This window comes from Sitophilus oryzae, unplaced genomic scaffold (assembly GCF_002938485.1).
Source record: "Sitophilus oryzae breed Bouriz unplaced genomic scaffold, Soryzae_2.0 scaffold_496_pilon_pilon, whole genome shotgun sequence".
In the NCBI taxonomy this organism is placed as follows: Eukaryota; Metazoa; Arthropoda; class Insecta; order Coleoptera; family Curculionidae; genus Sitophilus; species Sitophilus oryzae.
The window spans coordinates 95448-122558 of record NW_022147080.1 but is presented as its reverse complement, the minus strand read 5'-3'; the positions used below and the strand labels follow the sequence as shown (position 1 = coordinate 122558).

General features: G+C 32.6%; 1 protein-coding gene across 1 annotated transcript in view; it reads right to left on the bottom strand.

The window, feature by feature from the left end:
• Positions 1-27111, bottom strand: part of LOC115886766 (adhesion G protein-coupled receptor B3-like) — a 170664-nt gene that overhangs the window by 84837 nt on the left and 58716 nt on the right. The window contains exon 4 of the mRNA XM_030906050.1: positions 8096-8157. The gene's annotated coding sequence lies outside the window, so the exon portion shown is untranslated. The remainder of the gene's footprint in view (positions 1-8095; positions 8158-27111) is intronic.

The following is a 27111-nucleotide window of genomic DNA, read 5'->3' as shown; positions in this document are numbered from 1 at the left end:
ATGCGTACCCATATTCACAGATAAATGAAACAAGTTTAGATTGAAAAGTGCCCATAAGGACAGTGTAAACATTATTTGGCGCTATTCTTGCAACGGTCGCGACCCAAAGCTTTTGAACATTTCAGAGCGGTTCGGCTTTTTCCGCAATTATATCGCCAAATATTATTTATTCAACTTTATTATTATTTTCTTTTAATTTTATTAATAAAATACAGTGTGTTGCATCCAATAAACTATATTTTATATAAGGACATGTATGAAATACATATAAAACATTGGAAACCGACTGACGTTATGTCACGATCCACGATGGTTTTTGAAGTTCACAGTTCACAGCAGAGCTTTTGAAGTTTTTGGACGCTTTAAACATTTTTCGAAATTTTTTCAATGAGAGCGATTTAGATTTTGAAAGATTTTATAATTTTTGAAGATTCTGACTTTGACAAGAGATATGGACAAGAGACAATTATTTCTGTTTTTGTTTACGGTTGTTCTTAGCAACCTCTACAGCAGCGCTAGATCGCGGACATTCTTTTTGACGGACACACCAATCTAAATTTATTTTCTTCATCTATGCCCATATTTAAATAAATAACTAAGTAGTTTAGTCAAATTGATTTGTGAAAGTTACCAATACTAGAAATTAACTATTCAACTGTCATAATTATAAGAAAAAAATCGACAATGACATTATGTAGTAGTAAAACTTGTAGAATAGCGAATGAATAAATAAAAAACTCCTACCCAAAATTCCGTTCCATTTTGTTAAAAGCTTTTCTCGTTGCATGTAACCTATACAAATTTATTCTTTGGCAATATTACTATATGTAAATTATAAAAAGCTGCCCGAGTAGCTTAATAAAATATGTATTGTTTCGTTGTTTATGACATTACTAACTAAATATAAACCTTGATATTAAATAACTCGTTACGAAAATGTAGTTTTAACTTCGTAAACAGCTAGTTTTACTCTGACTAAATGTAAAATGGAAATACAATTTTACATAAAAGTTATAAAATCAGTCAGAAATGTAATAATAAACTTTTTGAAACATTTTCTAAATACTTCTATAGCAGTTCTTAGCAATTAGGAAATAGTCCTGTGTGAACAAAGTTGCGGCTAAATAAATTATATTTATCCGTTAAATTAATACGACTTAATTCAAAATTCTTTTAAACTTGACAGAACTTCTGTCACAGAAGTAACGATTTTAAACAGTTTAAATGAAAAAACTTCTAGATATTAAAACTAATAGATTAATATACTGTTTACAAGTACACGGATTACAAGATTACATGTGCAGACGAGCTAGCATAATACATCGAACATCGCTAGGGTGTAGAGATTTGGTCTGCGGACGATTAGATCTTTGTCCGACTAAATATTCTAATTTGGGTCTAAATTCGACGTTTATATAGAAATCATATGTATATGATATTAATAAATAATATTTTCTTGCCTTTAGCTGTGTATTTTTTCTAATTTCGAAAAATCGAAAGTAGAGAAAAAATAAAAAATAAAAAGTAAAAAGAAAATTGTTTTGCTTGTCGTAAGGGGGGAACCAAGCTCCACTCCCACAACCGGTTTCTGGATCTACCCTTCATCAGGTGGGCTGTCCAGGGGCTGGTTCTCACCCATGGTACGAAGAATACAAGGTATGATCGATAGCGGCTCCAATTTCGTTCATTACTTGGAAACTTATATGGTGAAATTTTGATAAAATAATTTAGTACTCACTAAAAACACGGTATGTCGCTTGTGGTAGGAAAAATTTTATTTTTCCTACCTATATTTTATTTTTTTTTAATTTTTAGAGGTTACTAGTTTATTTGGTTGCCTGTGATATGCATATACAGGGTGTTTCCTAATTAATCTAAAAAATAAAAAATCGTTAGAAAACGGCTTAAGGCGGGCTCTTAATAAGTATATTTATTTTTTTCTCGGCAATCGTTTGATGAACAAGAAAAACACAAAAGATCAATTTTGTTGAAAAAGGATGGTCAGTCAAGAAAAAAATATATTTTCTTAATTTTTCTAAATATTAAATAGTTTACAATTTTTAGTGATATACCATCACTAAAAATATATTACTTTTAGGTACAATTAGGGCCCGATACATTTCAAAAAGTAGAATATTATTTTATATTAAATGAGGTATTGTACCCACAATCAATTTATATTAATACCGGAGATTAAAAAATAACAGAATAAATATTTCTTTTTTTTATACTACAAAAATAAACTATAGAATACAACAGTATTTAAAAAAATAAATAAAAAGTTATGTTCCAGCCGAGATTCGGTCTCTCGCTTCCTAGCCCGACTCCTTATGCACTGCTCCACAGTAACTTGCTTAGCGATAATTCAATGACGGTATATAAACAAAAAAACAGGTTTATAACAATATCTTGACGATTTGAACTGGCGCGCGAGGCGTGCTGACCAATAGCGCCCATGGTACAAAGAAAACAAGGTATGATCGATAGCGGCTCCAATTTCGTTAAGTTTGCGCATACCACCTGTGACGTCATACGCCATACAAAAAATATCCATATTGTTCAATTGCCACTAATAAAAAAAAGACCTAAAATAGGGAAGAATTAGGACATAACCCCAAAAGGTATGTTTTGACATCGAGCATGACATTTGAAAAATTATTTTCATATTTTGACACAATCAAATTTCACAGATGACACAATCTGTTTGACAATTTGAAATTGGCGCGCAGGGCTTGCCGACCAATAGTGCCGTTTATCACCTGTGACGTAGCGACCAACCTGCGCAATATCATACCTTGTATTCTTTGTATCATAAATAGGGCCTGTTATCACCTGTGACGTAGCAACCAACCTGCGCAATATCATACCTTGTATTCTTTGTACCATGGTTCTCACCGATACGGCAAGCAAAACTCCTTCTATATCAACAGACGATGTCGTAAAGTGTCGGTGAGATATTAGTGCATCTCCCGTCAAAAAATGGTAAAGATCGTTTTTCGGCCCGCTTAAATATATATGGACCGCCCACCTGATTAAGGGTAGGCCCAGAAACCGGTTGTAGGAGTGGAGCTTGGTTCCCCTCTTTACGAAAAGCAAAACAATTTTCTCTTACTTTTTATTTTTTTATTTTTTCTCTACTTTCGATTTTTCGAAATTAAAAAAAATACACAGCAAAAGGCAAGAAAATATTATTTATAAATTCGACGTTTTATAGCAGTTTTTATATTGATAAATATTTATCCTAATAAGAACTGCTGCTTAGAAAGAAAGAACATTTCGCCGACTTTATTCTTTGTTCGTTTTTTAGGCCAATCTAATCTGACCGATAAAGTCTGCGGATTTCGCCTGCAACAAACTTGGTTCGCCAGACAAATACAAAGTTTTTATCTGCAGACCGAATTCGCAAACCAAATCTTTTAGTGTAGTGGTTCAAGTAGCATTTTTAGACACAAAATCGAAACAAAATCTCTGCTGAGAAACATTGCGAAACAGTTTCGTCACATTTTCGATACATATGTTTTGCAACATAAATGGCTTTTTGTTTCGAAACATTACACCAAAATATGGTTTTGTTACATAAGCTATAACAATAAAGATCTTAGTGTCACAAATTTTTCGAAATTTTAAAGAAACAGATGTGGCTCACATTTACAAAGATTTCGTACCCGTTGTTTGCCTGAAAAGTCTCCATAATTTATTTGATATTCTGTGTCAAATATGAGAACATCATCACCTTTTTTGTAGCCCTAAAATTATATTGTTTGGATTTTGTTATGCAGTTTTTGCATTTAAGCATTCTTCAAGTGAGTACAAATACAGATATTTTTTTTATGCGATTTTATAATAATTTATTATACGCATGACAGAGATGATTTGTTTTAGGAATAAATGTATTAAAAGCCACTACCCATATTCAACAGGAAACCGAGGAAAAATGTTACCAGCATACGTTTTTTATCTTTTTTCCACAATGGAATACATATTTTTATGTATCAGTTGTGTTAGAATAAGTAAATAAACATGTTTTAATTATTTTGACAAGAAATTTTGATTGGCGTTGTTGACAGATGACTAGTTCGCAATTTCTACACAGATAGCGATAAATTGAAATATTTTAGAAACAAAGTTTCCATTTATTGTCGACTCATTTTCGACACACGAGTTTCTTTTTTAGACACAAATATGATATAATGTAGACGATTTGTGTCCGACTCCATGCCAATTTTATAAAATAATGAATTAAAATTTCACCATGTTGGCTTGTAGGTGTAGATAGCGTTTTTAATGAAAAATATAAGTTTTTATTGGCTGTTGAGCTTTTAAATTCATAAGAACGCGTTCTACTTACATTAATTTATATATTTTTATTTTCACAACCATGATATAGAAATAAAAATAATAATTTATATTTAAAACAAAAATATTTTATAGCAACAAACAATGATATATCCAGACAATTCTTGCGCGAGAAAACCTAAAAACAAAGATCTTAAGACAAACAAAAGTATAGCAGAGGTCGACATGGTTGATGGTTATTTTAATTTTGACATTTACACACAGACATAGACTTTTTTAGTTTGGTATTTTGTTTCTTCACATTTAGAAGCAGTGGCCACTGAAAATGGTATTAAGTATTTTGTTAGTTAAGAGATGTTTTTTTATGGTTCCATCGATTTCTAAAACATTTTGGTAGCAAAACATTTCTTTTACAAACCATATTCTGTATTACATTATCAACTTTTTAGACCTCCTTTTCGATATATTGCCCTTTTTTTGTTGAAAACTCTGTGCAAAGTCGAAATTACCAAAGCCAGAAATCTGACTTTTCGTGTTTCATTGATCCAGTCAGGTAGAAAGGTTCGTCAGCGTCGACAAAGTCAAAGTGGATTAAATTCGAGAGACTTAAAAACGAGACCATAATGAAACTTCTTTGGTCGAAACTTTCCCATTTTCCAAAAGCCCGGATAAGAAGCAACTCTAAACGAAAATATGGGTTATGTGCCTCGAAAAACTTTGTTAACATTCTGCCAAAGTGTTGTTCGCCTGGATCGCCTTTTTAGCGAACAAATTTTGAGACAAATTAAGAAGGAATACAAAGATTTTTTTTTTCTATTTTGCTTACTAAGCTTTTTTTCTATTCATAACTGCTTTTTTAATAAATTACATTTTTTTGCCTAAAATCAATCTTTAGTTGCGGAAAAAAAGTAATAATGTCAAAATCTTATTTTTAAATAATTTTATATTACACCGTTATTTTTTAATAGCTGCAAAAATAACCCGCGAATATGAAGTATACTATTGTTTACCATAATTTTTGCATTTAGGTTATACTGTCTTTATGAAGTGATTCTTTTCACAGTTTGATGGTTAAAGTGGCGAAAACGACCGCTTGACGAACTCCAGTCAGCATACCGATAGTCAAGCAGCACTAATAGCGATTAACTCAGTAACCACCAATTCGAAGGTGGTCAAAGAATGCCTAGAGAAGCTGAAAATTAGGCAAAGAAAATAAAGTTTTCCTACTCTGGGTGCCAGCTCACCATCGGATAGAAGGCAATGAAAAAGCAAACGATCTAGCTAGAAAAGGAGCCAACACTCTACTAACTGGACCAGAACCGTTCTGCTTTCCAAGTGGAAACCAACTAAAAGCGAAATTCATGAACCTCGACGACTCCATCCGTAACCTGGAATGGACATCCTCCAACGGTCTAAGACACACAAGAATTTTTCAAAACTTACGACCGAGAAAAATCAAAAATTTTCCTTGATTTAGATTTCCTTCTTCGGATTGTCACGGGGTTCTTAACAGGACACTGTCGACTCAACGAAACCTGAGTAGATTGAAGCTAAGAAACAACGCCGAATGCAGATTCTGTGGGGAAAATGGGGAAACACCAGAACACCTCATCACTGAGTGTGCCGAGACGACAACCATTCGTCCAATAAACCAATAAGAAGCCGTTTCAAATACTGGGGTTTATCAAAGCCCTGAGACTGTATGATGAGCTATAACTAGTTAAACCTTAAGAAAGGGAGATACACCAAAACATACATTGGGATGTACATTCGAGGCACGATCCTTGTCTTGCAAGTTTATCAGCGCGTTCCTAAAAGAAAAGTTGTGCTGAATCTATTATATTTTTCTACTGTTTTGACTATAAAACTTATAATAAACATAGTAACTGACAAAATAAACTTTCCAATTTCCTAATCTTACTACTTTTTGAAATTAATTTATTAATTTTCAAATAATGCGAATCGTATGATGACAAGTTATGAAACTTTAATAAACCGTTAATATGTAAAGAAAGCGTAGATCTGGGTGTATATTTCGACGACAAGCATCTTAACTCTCATCCGGCTGATAAAAATTGGCGTCTCGGAAATAAGTTAGGAAACTGGAAATTCATGAATGTTGTGTGCCACCAGCGCGCTTCGAAATAAATGGAGATTCGAGAAAATGATAGATTTCGGCGCTTGGGGATTTCCCCCAGGGAATAGAACGAGGTCCCGGATTTAACGTTGGTATTATACGTTTACTGGGATTGTTTGCTTTGGCTAGAGATAATTTTTGGGTCAGCATAGCATCTTATATTCTACATAAATTGATCGATGGTTACTTAAATAAGGATTGGTATTAAATTATTTCGTTTTAATATTAAATTATGTTAAAATCAAATATTTTTTTTTGATTAATATTAGCTGAACTTTGAAACTTCTGTCGTTTTTGTCATTTAGATACTTTTTTTGTAGAAAACGTCGTAAATGTATATTTTTTTACTCAGTAGTTTTATACCGGTACGGATGAAAAATTATTACTCTTCAAACCAGTTAAAATATGTAAGTGCCGCCCTCTACAAGTAGGAGTCATATTAACATCAAAATAAAATTTCTCATGTCAAAAAACTCCCAAATACCAATTTTCATCCAAATATTGACGTTACTTCATAACTTATTTGGAAAAAATCGAAATAAAAATGAAACTTCTACGTCCTGTATCTCCGAAACTAAGCATTTTAGGACATGCATTTATACGAACTTTTTTACTTATTTTTTTCTGGAGAATATGCTGGCAAAGTTTCCGAAATACAGTTTGGATCACCCTGTATATTCTGAGTTTAGTTTTAAGTTTTAGTTTACACCTGATGGGGGACTAGTAGCAAAACGAAAAACAAAGCCAGTTCATGTAGATATATCAGTTCAAAATTCATCATAATTGCTTTCAAACAGTAGATTTCAATTTAGGTATACATTCCCCAACTCCTCTATTTTCTGTAATAGTAATTATTAAAGTAATTAAAAATCTAATTAATTTACAATAGCTGTAAAAGCAGTCCTGAACCTAACTGAAACGGCAGTTGAAAAATAAACCATTAATTTTGCTTTCAGTGAACTGGATTTGCTTTAATAACCAATTTGAAGTTTAAATGCCTAATAAAGAAACATTTGAATTTTATTATTCATTTATTATTACTATTGGTACGCAATAATTCAATCTGTTCGTTTAATTTAATGAACTTTGAAAATGTTTTTTTTTTAATTTTTACACAGGGTGAGTCTTAAATAAGTGCAAATATTTTCATGACTAGTAGATCTCGATAAAAGAAACATATTTTCTTTTTACCGTTTTTTAAATAAGCCGCAAATAACCAAGTTTGAAAATTTCCAAAAAAAAATATTTTTTGCTTAAATTTTTAGAACTTCTTTTCTGGATTTTTTTTCTTGTAAATTTAATCTACTACATATGTTGCTATATTATCAACAAATTATGGTTTTTAACTAAAAACTAAAAAAAAATCCATTTTCTTTTAAATTCAAGATTTTGATTTTTTTTTCGCAAAAAAAACTCCTAACCGTGTTTTCGGGGGTGGAAATATACTACCCTTATAAATATTTGCAGTTATTTAAGACACCCTGTATAGTTACAATACTAAAAGCATTTTTTTATACAGTGGCAAACACAACTGAGTGTAGAGAGCATAATTGAGTACACTCAATGCTCAATGAGAGGAATGCTGAATTGAGTACACTCAATGCATAATAATAAGAGACTATTTACCTTAATTGCTTAGTTATGTAAAGTTATAATACTTACACTAGACTTAGAACTTGTAAATCTTCCACTTTTGATGCGTTGAGCCGAAGAAACCTCAGCAACTGCAAGAAGAAAATAGATTAATTGAATTAATAAGAAAAGGATTGAAAAATATTTATAAATATTATGTTATTGTAGTATAAATGTTTACTTTTCCTCATTATGTGACATTAATTGTACCGGTAATTGTAACAGTAAAGTGCGAGATTTGGTTTGGTGTAGATATTTAAAGAGGATATTCCCAACAGAAATCAACTCCATGATAATTAATAAAGAATAAAAGAAAACTAAAGTTGGCCAGTTTTATAGCTGTTAATTTAATAAAAAAAGAGATGAGAAAAAAAACTATTTTTTTTAAAAAGGAAAAAAAAGTGTCCATATCGTTGTACGAGGTAGATAATCTAGGCTATTATGGAAATATGCTTTTTAATTATTTCTATTTCCAGCAGCAGAATGAAAGGACAAAGAAATAAAAATGATTATCTGTGGGATATCCTCAAAGGATGCTTCAATTAAAATTTCAATATTTTATTTAACATCTTTTTTATTAATTTAATTTGAATATTTGATATATTGTACCTATTCCATTTTGTATAATATTTTCTACCTTTTTTTGCTTTATTTTATTAAGTGTGTGATCGAACCAAACTACAAAATAAACATATGGTTTGTTTAGATTTTGCTAAATAATATCAGATCATCAGCAAAAAAAAATAATTTAAATAAAATATATCACCAACATACCGGGTGCGTCTCAAAAGTGGCTAGGCACCCCTATAATTTTTTTATTTTTACAGATAAAAAAACGAGATATGGTATGTTAGTATATCACATAAATTTGGATTGATTGACGTATTCAATTGTTTTCGGTCACTTTCTGTTTCACCGGAAATAACTATAATTTTTGATTTTTAAATAGCACCCTCGGTATTGTTTTAATTTATTCGATAGAGAATGACACTCTGAATAAAATGACATATCATATGTCAACTTTTGACATTTTCGCATATGGTTTATTGGAAATTGTAACATGCACGAACCGCATTGAACCAACGACAATTTGGCTCGAAATACCAAGTGTGTGGTATCAAATTATTAAGAAAAAGGCCAGGACCAGAGACGAAAAACATTATCTACTTTATATTTAATTTTTTTAAACCAGTACCTCTTAACATTAGCTCTCTGCAGTACTAAAATTTAATATTTGCCTATCGTGTGATGTTATTTTATAGATACTCCAGTTTTTGGTACCATATACGAGATGGTATACAAACTTTATTTGTGGCTAATACAACTCTTTGGCTATAGTCTTCTGCAAACTGTGTATGTGTCGGTCTCTGGGCACTATAATCTGGGTCAAAACTTAATTTTTCCTCGAGTTTTTCTTCACTTAATTTTAGAAAACACGAAACACACGTAATAAACAGTCCAAAATGCAGAATACAAAATATTTATCATTTCTATTTGACATAATTTTGACAGAAAATTATAACCTATAATTTGGCAAGAGTTTGATAACTTAAGTTGAGTTCATGCGCATCGGCGTCCGTTTGTCGTTCATCGTTCCGTCAAACCAATAATAATGAAATATGACCTGTCATTTTTTAAATGAATCAATAAAACTGGTTAAAAACAAAAAGAAGCGACGGATTTATAAAAAAATCCATCTATAGTTAAGTTAAAAAATATTAGAAACTTTTTAAGCTTCATTCAGAACCTCGCAATTAGTGGTTTCAATTACACTTTATACTTTTTAGTTTACGATCATTCACAATGTTTAAAAAACAATTAAAATTAATAGAATATCCTAGCAACAGCTTGCTTTAGTCAGTTGTATCCATGGCTGGGAAACTTAAATGGAAATGACAGTTCATTGAAAATAGTTCTTCCTCCAAGATGCAGAGGCGTAAAATATTAAAACTGTCAATATCAACAATGCAAATGTCTATCTGACAATAAAATCTGATTTTTAACTGACACCCCTGACACCATACTGACACTCTGAGACGCTTTTGTTGTGATTTTACGGTTTGATTTGTGGAATTATTGTAAAATTAAATTCCTTCAGATTTTTTGGCAATGGATTCTGTTTAAGACATTGTTTTTTAAAAATGGTGGGACAATTTGTGTTTTAAAAAATGTCTATGCCTATGTGGCGGATTCATCTCTCCAAAAAAATCCTTTATGCGTATTTCGCCACTGCACTGCAAGAAAAATCTACAAAATAAAATAGTTATTTTTTTGTAAACACTTCTGCGTTAAACCTAAACGGACACTGCTTGTCAGAAGTTTTGTTTACAGTAATAAAAATTTGCCTAACAAAGAAAAAAATGCTCAACGTTTATTTTTTTAACGAAAGTCTATCTCTTTTCGTCGTCAGAAGCAAAAAAAAATACAAAGAATAAAGAAAAAAAACTATTTAAAATATTTAAATTCAAACTATTATGAGAACACTTTAGTTTTTTTTTAAAGCAGACACGTCTACAAGAAACCGTTGACGTTCTGTTAAAATGACATTATATCAAGTTAAACTTCTATATTAACAATTATTTGATAAGGTAAAACCAAAAAGCCCCAAACTTCCTGTATGATTATTTTTAAATTTTGCGTATGTTATGTTTATTTATGTTATGTTCTTTAAAATCAAAGAAGCGATATGCCATACATTACTAACAACTACAGATTTTTTTTAAACACGAATTTTTTTTTTTTTTTAATTGTGTTTTGTATAAGCTTTTTTCGATTCTGAACCGTCCTAGAATTGTGATGCCTATGCGCGGAAGGAAATATGAAGACATTATTTCATTTGCGCATGCGCTGGAGAGTTCTAGGACGATTCAGAATCGATAATAACAGGAAAACGAACAGACCTATAGACTCTTAGTTATTTTTTATCATGGAGTTTAATTGTTGTACACCGGGTTTCCGAAGGATATAAAGATAAGTAAATTAAATATATCTATTTACAGTTATAAATTTTTTAAATTAGTACTGCTAATAAATGCTAATTGCTGAGCAGTTATGAAATTTTTTACGGTGCATGTAAGGAATTAAGGACGCGCGTTGCGTTATATTAGCATGATCAGCAGATGATTAAATCTAATTTAATTTGTTTTTATTATTTCAGGTCTCAAACGGAAACAAACTGGGAATCTTGCCTACACCAAAATTATATAGCCGTTTCCAATTCACTCCAAAGAGAGGAAAATGATGTAAAACTGCCTGCTATTTGGTGAAAACCGCCAAAAATTAAATTATAACTGTAACAACTTAATATATACTATTACTTAACTTTTTAATATTTTTTTAATTAATATCCGACATATAAGAACACTTTGTATGCTTTTAATTAAGTTTATTTATCGTTTATAATATGTTCGACCTAATTAAAAGCACAAAAAGTGTTCTTACATGTATGTCTAAATTTATTTTCAATTAACTAAAACAACCCTCCTTCCTCGCACCCCTCTCATCACCTAGTGTTTCTTCCTCCGATTACCAGGGGCGCCTTTGCATAATAAAATTGAAATGTATTATAAGTTGCCTATCTATTTAATATTATAAGTCTTTTATCTATGGTTGTATCCATAGAGAAAACCTAATATTTAGCTTATAAAACTTTGAATAAGAAGACTAAGGAATGAGCATAATGCTATCCATGTATTGGTGGGCGGAAAAAGCACTCTAGGGTGGGGATCTTTGACACTTCTGTTTGACGATTCATTTGACACATTTGAATCTGATTTGCAATTTTGTGGATTTGTCAGTCTTTACGGAGCTTATTTTATGTTATTTATTATTTATTCGACTACTGATAGTTGTATAAAGGTAGTAAATCTAGATGGAAATTGTGGCAGAACTTAAATTAACAGTGACACTATCGCAATTTATCGAAAAAGACTCTAAAATAGGTGGTTGTGTAGCGTGCGGTAGATTTCGGCAAAAATCGAGTGAAATAATGGAACAACTTTTCGCTAGTAAGTGACTATATAATATACATACGTGTAGTAAACCGACTATTTATGAAATTCACTTAAATTAACTTATTATATATTTTTTCTTGCATTTTTGCTTTTATTTACTACTTGTCAAAGATTAGATGTCAAAGAATTTAGATACGTCAATTTGACTTACCTGCTTCAGTAGCGTATCGGATGTTTGTGTTAATAAATACTTATTATAACTTATCTATTTTTATTAGAATTATATATTTTTATAACAATTTTAATAACTACCAACATTTATTCACAACGTAAAATAAAACAACAAATTATTGAGTCTACCCCACGTCTACCCTACATCATAGTTTTACATTTTTTAAATAAAATCAGAACGACACTGATAAATCGGAATTTAAGTCGGCCATATTTGAGGTCTATCGCGGTGTACCTAAGATTTTTGATATGCTCCTTCCTTAGTCTTCTTATTCAAAGTTATAAAACAATTAACTTTTGATTTCTAACCACAATTTCTCTTGACGGAAGACAATCAAATGCCAAAATGACATTTGCAGCAAATTTTGAAGTATAATTAGTGGAGAAGTCAAAAGTTTGATAACTTTTTCTACTAATTGAAAATGTCTACCACTAATTTTGACGTTCTAAATGCTTACATTGAAATTAAAGGAACAAACTTTTACGCTAATTGAAACCACTAATAATAATAATGCTAGGTTCTGAATGAAAAAAACTTTAGTGGATTGGTATGGATGTCATCTGCTTTTTTTCTGCCATCGTTTGTCGAAATCTTACATGAGAAAAAAAACAGTATAGTAAATTTTTTACTATAGCTAATTTTCAAGCAAAGAGTTGGCAACGTCGGTCGTCGCCAATAAGAACAAATTTGCCCCGGGGAATTCTGGAAATTTTTAGAGGAGCGTTTGACTATCGAGCGGGCGTTTCGATGGGTTGTTTCCTCAGATTTTTCACGGCGCGCCGTCGATGTGTCTCCGCAGCTGTTCGCAATGGAAAAGGAAGACGATAAGGGGCCGGGGAATGCGACGTTTTATGGAGAAACGAGAAAAAGAAACGGCATTCCTTACGTTCGACTATTCCAACGATCCGCCGGCAATTATTCTTTCTTTAGTATGTTTTCATTGCTCACTGGAATACCATTACGCGAGTAACAAAAGAAATGAACTTGAATAAAGGAGGCTAATCGCATGTTCTACAAACGGTATATTTTTTTCAAACTTATATAATTTATACTTTATGTTACATTACTCAGTAAAGGGTAATATCAAATGTCAAGAAAATATACCGGGTGCGTCTCAAAAGTAATCCCTATAAATTTTTTATTTTTTCAGATAAAAAAACGAGATTTGGTATGTTAGTATATGACATAAATTAGGATTGATTGGTGTATTCAATTGTTTTTGGTCACTTCCTGTTTCACCGGAAATGCCTACAACTTTTGATTTTTAAATGGCATTCTCGGTATTTTTTTACTTTATTCTATAGAAAATGACATTCTGAATAGAATGACATATCATATGTCAACTTTTGACATTCTCGCTTAATTAAAAATTGTATTTTAAAATTCAATCTAGAGTGCCATGACTATGTTAAAGACACTAATTCTTCATCAAGGAGTCTTGGAAAAATAAATTTGATCGCCTAATGTTTTTAGTGTCTTGTCCTGGCAAGCTAGAAAATGCTCAAATCATATTTTTAAACATATCTCAATTTTTTCAAATGGAACGAGGGTGGCTCATTAGCATATTTGGAAAAAGCATTTTTTTACGAATAATTTGATACCACACACTTGGTATTTCGAGTCAAATTTTCGTTACGAACGGCAAGTTATAATTTCAAATAAACCAATAATATACGTCAATCAATCCTAATTTATGTCAAATAGTAACAAATCAACTCTAGTTTTTTTCTTTAAAATACTAAAAAAAGTTATAGGGTTGGGACTCACTTTACGAACTATAAAGAATTTTTCGTCGACTTGGCAACACCCGAAGAGCTTTTTCTCTAGTGTCGTATCGCTTAGACGAGGTCTTAAACGTTTCCCAACCCATTTTCGCCGCATAAAAATGACACTCCTTCCGCTGTGACGCAAATAACTTTTGTGATAATATTGTATAAGTGTTCGGCATTGTCGGCGACACAAAAGGCGTATGTTTTTTCCTTCGCGCATCGCCAGAATCTATCTCTGTATCTCTAAACGAGCGACCGCTTTAGCAACGCGGTTCCGACGTGGAACGGAAGGCGCGAATATATCAAAAATTCGTATCGTGTGTGTCAGGGCTTTTAAAAAAATAAGGAAATAAATAAAAAAAGGATTTTATTTTGACGTTTTCGTTTTGTAACATTCAATAGAATATGTTATGTACGAAATTCAATTCAGAAAAAAAATGTGTTGAATTTAAAATATGTTTTAGGTCTTTACAGCAACAGTAAAAGTTGGCGTGTATGTGCGTCATCAAAGACGTCGAAAGCATCACAAAATTAAATTTGAATTAAAAAAAATTGTTTGAAACTTAGAACGCAGTTTTCTTTTTTTTGTAATCTTATATCCTGGTTAAAAAAAGACAGCACACTTTCGCATCAATTAAACGAATTGGCCGATAAAAAGGATATTGGTAGTCATGGCAAATGTTGCTCTTCTCAAGTCCTTTTCAACATCCTTTTTCCATCTGGCTCTCGGTCTACACCTCCTTCTCTTTCCACTTATTTCACTTTTCATTATCATGGTAGGAAGTCTTGCTTCAGTCATTCTTTCAATGTGTCCCAGTCATCTCAGTCTTTGTGCTCTTGCTACTCCCGTTATACTCGGTGCCCGATACAGTTCCCAAGTAGCATCTATCTGACTTCGAACTAAATCTGACCTGAAGCGACGTCAGACTTTGTGCAAATTTAGGTCGGGTGCTGGTAACCCAATTTACGTAACCTAATTTACGTATCTCTATTTACGTCCGTAAATACAACCCATTAAGTAGTATTTGCGACCTAATGAACATCATGAACACAACCTAATAAAAAGTTTTTGTAAACAAACTTATTTTTTTTATTATGCCTAAAAAAACACTAAAAAGGCATTTAGACATTCATCTACATTTTAAAGAAAGAGGTCGCGGCTTTTGCAAAATAATAATAGTAGTAGTGATGTCACAGTGATATCTTGCCTCCACCCGTAAATGCTTTTTATCCGGAAGAGATACTGCATTACACTGGTGCATCTTAATTTCATTTTTTAGCTTAGGAAACCAGCAGACCCCATCCTCCTCCGACATGTGAGGTTAAGCTTAAAAAAGTGGCTGCCCATTTTTTTAAGGAGAAAACAAAAACTAAAATATAGTTGCACAAATCCACAAATCACTGCTACGTAAAGTGAGGTTACGTGGCGTACGTTGGAATTATATACGTCATAATACGATAGCCGGTGGTCCGGTTTGATGACTTCGGTCGTGTTTGACGACTAATGTTAGAGACCCGGTCGGAATTGGTATATTGGTAGTTCATATTAAATATTAAGTCGGACACAGAAATCCGCCATTCTTAACACGTATCCGATTGTCAGCCATTTTAAAATCGTTTTATGTTTTTAAAATTTATATTCACATTTCGATTTCTAGTAGAATAATATTGATAAGGTTCAGTTTGGGGGGAACCACAGTACAGTTTTATGATTAAACCAGCTAGAAAATTAAAAAAAATATTTTGCGAGTTACTGTTTTAATCTACCTAATTTTGAAGGCGCTCGTTGTTTTCCGGAGTATTTTAATCAGATATATCAAGAAAGTGACTTCCGTTGACAAAACTGATGTCTGGATTAATGATTCAGAATTATTATAATATGAAATTAGATAGGCACTTATAGTTATATTCGAGGAGTGATTATGAATCCATTTGTAATTAGGTAGTTTGGTTAGGTTTTTATGTATTCTTGGTAGCGAATATGAAACCAAACGTAACGTAAGTGCTTAGCGACGAATTTTAAGTGACTAAAATCCAACGTAATATGACGTTGGTAGTTGGTAGAATTACATTCTCTATTAAGTGAGATACCGACGCGCGACGGCGACGTCGGGAGGCGACCCGAATCTGTATTCCCCATTTAGGTGCAAATAAGGGTCGTCAGGCGGTCGAACCGACGTTGGTACCCGACGTCGGGTTTATTGAGCGCGACATATACCCGACGTTATATAGCGTCCAAATGCTACTTGGGTTGCTTTACTTCTTCATTTGCTCTTCTGGTCCATATGTTGTCTATCTTCTTTCCTCCAAAAATCTTCCTCAGTATTTTTCTTTGCCAAATCTCTAGCCTCGAACTTTCGGTTGCACTGAACGTCGACGTTTCACATGCATACAGCACTATTGGTGGTATCATTGTTTGGTAAAATCTGGTTTTTAAACTTCTAAATCTATTTCCTGCCATTATTCTTGCCATAAGTTCTTGAGTTACATATGGTTTCCTTAGAAATACGGCTCCTAGATATGTGAATGTATCTACATCCTCAAACTTGTATCGTTTCCCTCTCTCAGAATCTACTTGTAGACATCTTCCCTTCTCAAAATCCTTATCTGACCACTCTATAAATTTCGTTTTCTTCTCATTAAACACTAAGCCTACATTTTGCGCTTGATTTTCTAGTTTTTTGATCACAATTCCATAGGTATGCTGTCTAAAATTACAAATTGGTATATTTGTTAAAAGTCAAAGTAAAAAAGGTAGCGGTGGCAACATTGCGACGTGCATTCGTCAAATACTTTGATGACGTGCACGCGAACATTTATTGACGTTTCAATATTTTTCATTCAATTACTGTACAATTTCAGTGAAACGCGTGTACATTGTATGGCCGATTCTAAACAGTGTAAACACGAAACACGGCTGTCGCACGTAATTAACCAATTAATTAAATTAATGCCGTAATTCCCCGGTCGCGCGTCTCTTTGATTCGCCAAAGGGCCACCTTCCGTCCTCATTATTTGATTAAATAAACCGGCGCGTAATAAAGTAGGGCCCTAATTACATAAAGAGCGTTGAGAGGCTACGCCTGTGCGTGTGTACATGCCTTAACCCTTTCCCTAGGGTCGAATAGTTTTTATGAGGATATAACTATTACTTTTGAAAACCTGAATATTCAAAAAAATAATGGTCCAGACATATATTTAAATTAAGTTAGGTATGTTCTTATTTACCATAAATACATATTAAAAGATATAAAATACAAACAAAAATTGGGACAACTAACACACAGCTCGGGATTTCTACTATGGAGTGTAGAGATGAGGAGAAATATCTCTTATGGGACTTTATTTTAAAAAGTGGTCACAAAAATGGGAAGAATAAAGGTTCACCAAATGACCACAGTGCAGTGCGCTAATGACGCATAAATCTAAAAAATGAAAAGTAACCATAGATAAGAAAATAATACCAATAACATAACCAAACATTACCCAAAAAAGCTGTTTTTATTTTTTAGAATATTAAACAATTATTTTTATATATTAGGGGACCAGTCTATTACTGCTGAATAAAAATCGATAATTTATTTCAGGTGACATGGAAATAGAATTTGTATTTTTTTGAAACCCGCGGCTTCACATTAAATATTTATCTCTTTTGAATCATTTCCTGTAATTTTCGGTGCATATTTTAAATTTTAGGTTTTGCTACATCAGGGCTATCTTAGGGCTTCCTTTTTTATGCCCATTTTTTAATAATATAATAATAGCTCCCGTATATAGCGTTTAACGCCTTGGGAGCAGCAAGGTACAGCTTGCTATACTAGAGCCGTTCGGTATACAAGGAAGGTATACTCTGTTTTTTCTCTCAGGTAAGATTTCGACAGACGATGACAGAAGAAAAGCAGATGACGTTCCATACCAATCTATTTATTTTACTAAAAAAAGTTTCTAATAATTTTTAAGTTAACTATGGATGGGTTTAAATATAAATTCGTCATGCATCGTCACTTGTTGTTTTAACCAGTTTTATTGGTTTATTTCAAAAATGACAGATCGTATTTCAATTTTATTGGTTTGACGGAACTATGAACGACAAACGGACGCCGATGCGTATGAACTCGCCTTTAGATTTTTGACGTTTGTCAAAGTCTTGCCAAATTATAGGTTATAATTTTGTGACAACTTTTGTCAAATACTCTGCGTTTTGGAAGATGATGCATTTTGATTCGTGTTATTACGTGTGTTTTGTGTCTTTTGAAGTCAAGTGGAGGAATAATCGAGTGAAAATTAACTGTAGAACCCAGAGCACAGTTTATGGTTAATACTCGCTGCCCAGGCAGAAAGTCTTATACAGATACACCACTAAAGTTACTATCAATAAAGTTCGTATACCATCTCGTCGTAGATAAGTGCATCTTGAATATGGTAGAAGGACCATACTAAACACATACTAAAAACTGGAGTAGCTGTAAAATATCGACATCACACGATAGGTAAATAATGGATTTTAGTACTGCAGAAAAATAATGTCAAAAGGTACTTGTTTAAAGAAATTAAGATTAAAGTCAATTAATCAACCTGTGAGAAATTTGGTAAGTGTTATTATTAATAAAATAGTTTGTTTTATTTATGTTGTTTTATTTATTCCTGGGGAATATTACAAATTTGTATTTGTACATAAGTAATATTGATAAATATAATCATAAATGCGGGAAGTTTCATAAAGCTTGAAAGTAAGAAATAGTTCTTTTTTATATTTTTTGATATGTGGTGTCTTGTTTTTGTTTGTTTTGTATTAACACATACCGTTTTTTATTAAATAAAATAACTCGATTACATTTTTTCAGTTTTATACAGTTTTTTTCACAATATTTTGAAGTTACTTGTCAGTCAAATTTTAAATACATATATTAATTTCCTGCTATGCGTTCCAGTTGTACCAACTTATTTCTTTGTAAAATAAAATAAACTACTTTGAAATTAAAATGACAGAGACATCTATCACTGTCAAGGATCCTCTCGTTGGACAGACTATAATGTGGCTAGCACTATGCTTCAACCGCCTATTATTACCTCAGGATTGTGAATCCCAAGTACTCATTTAAGGCCGAGTCGACCTAGGTACCCAAACTATTTTTATTTTAATAAAAATAGTCGGCTGATGAAATGCCGGGTGTGGGAATCGAACCCACACCTTGAGATTGGTAGACGAGAGCCTGTACCTCTACGCCACCGGGCACCTCCATCCTCCATTTTTTAATACACCATTTTTTAATACACGAATTCCTCCATTTTTTAATACACAAAGATGTTTCTTCTTATCTCTACACTCCATAATCTCTACTATCAGAAATCAATAAAAGATTTAAGTTAGCATGGAGTACTTATGGAAGAAACTAAATCATATTCAAATTTAGAATGCCACTCTATCTAAAGAAGAAAACATTCGATCAATATGTACTAAAAATCATGACCTATGCATGCATTACCTGAACAGTTAAAATGGACATCATAAGGAAACTGCATGGAATAAAATATGCTAGAAATAACCAAGAAAGAGTAAAAGTATAGAGTGGATACGACAAAAGATCCAGGTAATAGATGTCATCCACAGAGTCAAATCCCTCAAATGGCAATGGGCAGGATACCTGGCAAGAAGAACGGAAAACAGATGGACCACAAAAATTACTGCATGGTACCCACGAGGAATTAATAGACCTATAAGAAGACCGAACCTGAGATAGGGCTATGATATTAGGAAATTAGCAGGAATAATTTGGACCCGCATAGCTAACAATAGACAACAATAGGCTCAACTGCAAGTAGAGTGTGTGAGGAAGGCTACACCATAATTGGAAATGGTTGAATAAGCTGAAAATTATGATGGTGAAATATTAAAAAAATATAGTGATAGCCAATGACTAAATTCTAAATGGTAGAAGTTAGCACCATTAAAGATAAAAAATGTCTATACCTATGTGGCGGATTCATCTTTCCAAAAAATCCTTTATGGGTATTTTGCCACTGCACTGCAAGAAAATCTACAAAATTAAATAATTATTTATTGTAAACACTTCTGCGTTAAACCTAAACGGAAATACTTGTCAGAAGTTATGGAGTTTTTAGAAAAAAAGTAAAGTGTTCTCGAGTAGTTGAATTTAAATATTTTAAATAGTTTTTTTCTTTATTTTTTGTATTTTTTTGCTTCCGACGACGGAAAGAGATAACTTTCCGAAACGTTAAGCATTTTTTTTTCTTTGTTAGGCAAATTTATATTACTGTAAACATAACTTTTGACAAGCAGCGTCCGTTTAGGTTTAACGCAGAAGTGTTTACAAAAAATAATTATTTTATTTTGTAGATTTTCTTGCAGTGCAGTGGCGAAATACCCATAAAGGATTTTTTTGGAACCATTAAAGATGCTCGCGCACTTAGCCGAAGCGTCGCGAACGGAAGCGGCGCAGTACGGCGCGGCGTCGCAAAGCGAAGAGACGCGTCGGTCGACGCGCGAATTCTCTTCGGACCAACTAGGAGTCGTTTCTCTTGACGCTTCACATCAATGCGCGGCGATATGCGGCGAGAAGATTCAAATTATTTGTTGATTCTTGTCTCATATCCCAGTTTTTGCGTTATTTGGTAGAAAGAGGTGGCTAAAGTTGGGGGCAAATTTTCTTTCTAGCCGTGATAAAATTCACCGTAGTTGTCTCTCTTTTGATTTATATTATGAATCCAGCATTTTTTCTTGTTTATATCTTCTTCTTCTTCCATAGTGGCAATTAAACTTAGTACAAAAAGGTCCTCTTCTGACGAACTGCTCATCTACTACATTAGACAACGTCCGGCGTTTATATCATGAAATAAATAAATAAAAATACGTCGCGCCGTTCGAAACGCCACGCTTCGCCCCGGTGCGCGGACATCAGCTAAATGACACATGACGCTACGTCTCGCGACGCTTCCGTTCGCGATGCTTCGGCTATGTGCGCAAGCACCATAATGCATATATTATACACAAAAGCTATACAAATATCTTCAAAATGAGATGTATGGATTTTTTTAAACATCTAGCCAAAGCTATTATAAATCCAATGATCGTAAAAGGGTTGCTCAACCAAAAAATACCAAGAAAACTAAGACTTAGCGCGAATATTGAAAGACACTATAGTATGGGAAACAACAGCTGCAGAGGTGTGACAAGAAATGAGCGGTCTTTGCTCTAGGTGATGTTACAAAATAAAAGTAAATTTTATTTTGTAATCCAGTTATTTTAAAACCCAGTCATCCCAGTAACTCTGTACCTACAGTTTGTAAAAAACCCCACACAGTGTAAAACCATACTGTGTTCAAGAAAAAAAAAGTTTAATCTGCTGCGAGTACAAAAATATGTGAAAATATTACTTTTTTATGTTTACCACGTAATTTTTTAAATAATGCTTAATTTCCGATTCATAATAACTGTTTCTATTATATGTATATATTTTTAACTAACTCACACACATGATTTTCTATTATATTATGTAATTTAATAGAGGTGTCTACCAGACCACTCTGTAGTGGCTAAAGGAAAATTATTTAATGTAACCAGTTGAGGGTTAGTAAACCTCCGCTGACAAATTGGTCTCCGTTGGATTAACGCAGCGGTATTTACAAAAAATAACTATTTTATTTTGTAGATCTTCTTGCAGTGGCGAAATACCCATAGGACTTTTTTGAAGAGATGAGTCCGCCACAGAGGCATGGTCTTTTTTTATTACATATAATAATCATATACAATCTTACTTAAATAAGTGGCAACCTAAGTATTTTTCTGTTTACATCTGGTTTGTATATTTTGCATACTAATGTTAAGTGCAGTAAAGTTTGTCCTTTATGTTATTTGCTTGATAATTCAATATTCAGACTGCATAAATACATCTATAGCGGTTTGTTAATAATTGCCACAGTCTTTTTGTGTTGCAGCGTACCCTAGCAAGGCTCCTTGTTTTCCAAACACACCAACAAAGTCAATATACACTGTAGACTGTCATTAGTTTAACCCAAAGGGCTCTCTCTTATCTCCCTTTCGACAAAAGCAGCGCGAAATCTGAGCAATCCAAAATGCAGCAATGCGGGAGCCATCTTCACGCCTTTGTGCATTAGGATGCCAGTATTTTTCAAAGGAATTTCTCAATTGCAATTGTCTGTTTATTTCATTCATAGAATCTCTAGTTTATTTTACTCTGGTTATTTTTTTATTTCATTACTCGATAATTTAATAAAACGCGTGTGCATTGTACTACAGATTCTGAAGAGTGATGTAAACCAATGCCTTTTGTAGAGAAAAAAAATCTTTTTAACGCAGTCTATTTGGGAAAGCAAGGCTAGAACCGGAGGAACTATGCTTCCATCCTATCAAGGACCTGTATAAGTTGATGCAGTGTACAGGGATAGAAGAGTGGCTGCAAACATAGAAAGAAGACAAACACCATGACCTTACAGGTTGCAGTGTTTGCGACATAGGACGGCCTCGTAATATTAAGAAAAAAGCTCTTGATACTTAAGGGGCACTCTCACGACTAGTCTACTTGGCAAGTGGGCCAATATTTGCGTACTTGGCAAGTATCCCCACCAGTCACCACTTTGTAAACAACATCGGCAAGTGTGGCGCTCACACGACGTGTCCATTTCAACAAGTATGCCAGCACAAACATTGTTTAAATCCTTGGTAAATAAACAGTATAGTCGCATCGATGGATACCGGTCGTCCTGAAATTGTCGTTCCTAGTGATTCTTTTTTCTTTTTAAGTTCTTTTACACTGCAATACGATTTCTATGTTCTTTATATTTGGCCATCCATATGAAGGGCTCATTTTCGTATAAATCCATAAATTCCAAAACAACATCATTTGAAGACTACACGGGAAAACCCAGTTTTGTCTATTTTAATATAACTATGTTATTTTCGGTTGAATAATTAGAAATATATATATTACTACCAATTGTGAATTATTAATATTGTGAATTATCGCCATATTCTGAAATACCGAAATAAAAATGTCAAAATGCAAAACAAAACAAGGAAAAACCAGGGGTGTCCAATTAAAGGTTGTACAAAACCTAAATCTAAACTATTATTTTTTTGTTGTAGGAAGAAAATTAATATTTAAGTAGGTTTTTATTAAAATACATAAATTTATAACATATAATACTAATTGCAAGATGCATGCTTGTCGCCCATGCGTAAGTACATCTCTGGTTTTTGCCATTTACGCGTGGACTACCCTGGTTTTTCCTTTGTACGGCAAAATAACCAAGGTGTATTATCTCTGGGACTAAGCGTATTGAATGACGTTAACATTTGTCCATAAAGTTGTATCGCTGAACATCGCATTTAATTTCTATGAAAATGTGACATATATGGTTTTCCCGTGTAGTCTTCATTCGTACAGTCCATTTATTGATGTGGGAACGATTTAGATGCCGCCAATATTGAAGTTATTAATGTAAATTTGATATTACATAATCTATTATTGCTTTAACGTTTTAAATTATCCGCAATTAACTCGAAAAACAGTACGATCCGGAAATAAATCGGACATACGCTATAACAGTACAATTATTTGCGCAGTCGTTTTTTTGCGCCTCGGCAAGTGTAAACAAGGTTGGCCAAGGCTGGCCAAGTACACTTGGTAAGTGTACGATTAATCGTTTGACTCGGGCTATGTTTACCGACAGCGAGTGGGGACGCGAAGAGTGACCAAGGAAACCGTTCTCACGACATATATATGGCAAGTATATTCCAATAACAAATGTTTGTCAAGTACACCAGTTGTGAGAATGCGCCTTGAGAATGCGCCATTATAAAATAAACAAGGATAAATAAAAAAAAAACTCATAACATGTCAAGCATGTCTAGAAAACAAGTAAAACCAAACTATGTTTGACACTTTCTTTAGGCTTTTCATTCAACATTATAAATATATTTTTTATTTCAAACAGTGAAAATGAAACTTTTTAAATATACAAAAGAATTTTCTTATAAAAAAATATAAGTCAATATTTTTGAAAATATAAGCTTAAAAACTTTTAAGTTCTTATATCTAATTTTTAAAAATAGTAGTTTTCAGAGTGCTAGTCGAACCTATTTAGAAGTTTACCTTAGGATATAATAGGTAGCTCAAACAAGTTTCGGCGAGCTCATTCTTTCTTAAAACCGATGCAAGATTACACACTAAATCGAGGTGCACTTTACAGGAAACCGGATTTCTTCTTGGCGCAAAACTTTTTAGTAAACTTGGTAGTCAGCGCATATAATTTTGCTAGTTTTCCTTACTAGATATTCTGTCAGTTCATAATTACATCATTTACGATACGAATGTATAAAGTTTTAAAAAAACACTAACAAAATTTATAATAGTTATAGTAAAATAGATTGGTTGACAATAAATTTAACAAATTCGATTGATTAGCAGATGTTATCACTTACTTTATAATTTACATTAAATAAGATTTGGTGTTCAGTAAAATTAAAAAACTGGTAAGTGCGAGTCGGACTCGCGCACGAAGGGTTCCGTACCATTTATTATCTATACAACATTAGACACTATATTATTATAAACTTTTTTTCCGATTTAGCTGAAATTTTGAATGCGCGTATAAGTAATTAAATAAATGAAGAAACACATTACTAAAAATTGTATTAATCAATAATTAATATGAAAAATATTTAAAAATTAAAAAAAAACGATTAAAAAAAAGTCGCCTTGACTAAGATTCGAACCTGCCTTACTACTGTTCCAACGTCATATCAGTGTAGTCCTAACGTTTTAACCACGCGGCAACCGAGGACTTGAAAGATTCTATGTAAAATTCTTACTTAAAAGATAATGTTTAGTGAAAGTACTTTTTTATTTATAAACATTTATTTAATTCTGTTTTTAGTATTTGTTCTTATAGTGGCAACATAGATACATTATCTGTAAAAATTTCAACTGTCTAGCTATAACGGTTCATAAGATAGACCTTTGTGACAGACGGACGGACGGATAGCGAAGTCTTAGTAATAGGGCTCCCGTTTTTACCCTTTGGGTACTGAAACCTAAAAATAATTACATAATTCCGTTACATATGATTATAGTATAGTATAAATGGGAATGTAATTTTATAAATGACTACATTACATAATCGCTGCATGTATGGTGACTATTTTATTAATGTTGTATATCGACATAATCATCTTTATAATAATATTCATACAATACATTGGATTTTTTTCATGTCTTGCTTTTCATGGTATATGGTTATCGACATCTGAAAACCTGAATGATTATTTGCGTAGAATTGTCTTGAATTGTGTATTTATAGCATTATATAACCTATTGTATGTATTAATTTTAGGAAAATATTTAATCAAAACAGGTTCTTTGTATAATCTTGCTTCTGATGGTATCGACATCTGTGTTGTGTCGTATGTGTATTTATATCCCTCTATGGTCTACTGTACAACTGTGTGTACTGATTTTACGGTATTAGTAAGAACAGTTTTAGCCATAGTCTTGTTTCTACTGGTAGAATTTCTGTCTATGAATTCTAAAAAAATAGATGTTTTATATTTTTCTTTTCTTGTAGAATGTTAGTTATGATCTCACCACAAAGGTATACGACGCGATACTTACTGTCAGTTGGCCTTAAGAATGTCATTCTTTAATAAATGACGTCTAGAGATTGACCCCTCTCCAAAATTATCATCGATTGTCATTCCCCAGCCGTCTTTGACGCTGTTTTTTTTTATCATATGTTATTTCAATCATTATGGAATGATTCGTATAATCTATTCTAAATGTCTAAGATTTGATATTCAGTAGGTATAAATTAAAATGTCTTATAACATAATTTGTTTAGTCATGATTCCCAGTTTATACATGGTTACATTAGATAATCGCTGCATATATGGTCACCATTTCAATTAATGTTGTATGTATAATTCTTACAAACCTTTAATTTTTTTTCAGAACGATTGGTGTCAATGATCGATCAGTCTTAAATTCCACCCGTTTTGTACATAAAATCAACAGTAATCTGATACATCGACGTCTCCCGCAATACCCTGCCTGTTTCGGTAAATAGTCCATAAAATTGCTCCGATCCGACCCATAATAGCTTTTCCTTGTTCAGTACACTGCACGCCATCCCTCAATTTAATCGTATACAGAGTATACACTCGAATGATGGATCTCCTCTTTCGAACAAGATATCGAACCATGGTTATGTCAGAGTGTCGATTTTGTTTGTTTTTTTACATGGTGGACAGTTTTAAAATGGATATTTTGTTCTCTCTGATTTAACAAAAATATCTATATCTTTGTTATAGCAAGTCATCCATATCTTAAATGGTGGATGATGTCCATCAAGAACAAGAGTGTAAACCAAAACGTTTCTTGACTAACTATCTATTATCTATTATTGTAAAATTATTTTGTATAATGGCACAAAGGACCATATCAAACTATAAATAGACTCTAGACAATTCCATACACGAGTAACAAGAAGTCATCTATGGCTGCAAATATCGATAGCCAAATACCAATTAGGAGCAAGACGCTACAAAGAAGCTCTATTGACTAATTTTTGAAAAAGAATAAGAATTATCGTTAAGTTAGTCCATAGCATTTATAGCTTTATATGGTACAATAGACCATATAAAGCTATAAATAAACGCAAGACAATTCTATACATGAGCCTCTAGGAATCATCTGTCTTCAGATGTCAACGACCATATATCAATAATTAGACAAAAAAAAAATAAAGTCCAGTCATAAAATCAATAGTCAGTCCAAGTTAGTAAATTTTTCTTGATTTTATTTAGTTTCCTTTTGGCATTAAGTATCAAACCATTAAACAGTTTTTTTTTCTGCCAAAAAACTAATTATTTGAATTTTGTATATTATAAATACTACTGCCTAAAACCTTTATAAAGTGTATTTATAAAAATATATATCGCGTGTTTTAGTAATATCTAATGGCAAAATGGTATGGCCAGATTAAAGGTTAATTCTCACTATACCTTCCGTTTCCATTCCATATCTGTTCCGTATTTTTTACTGTATTCACGCTATA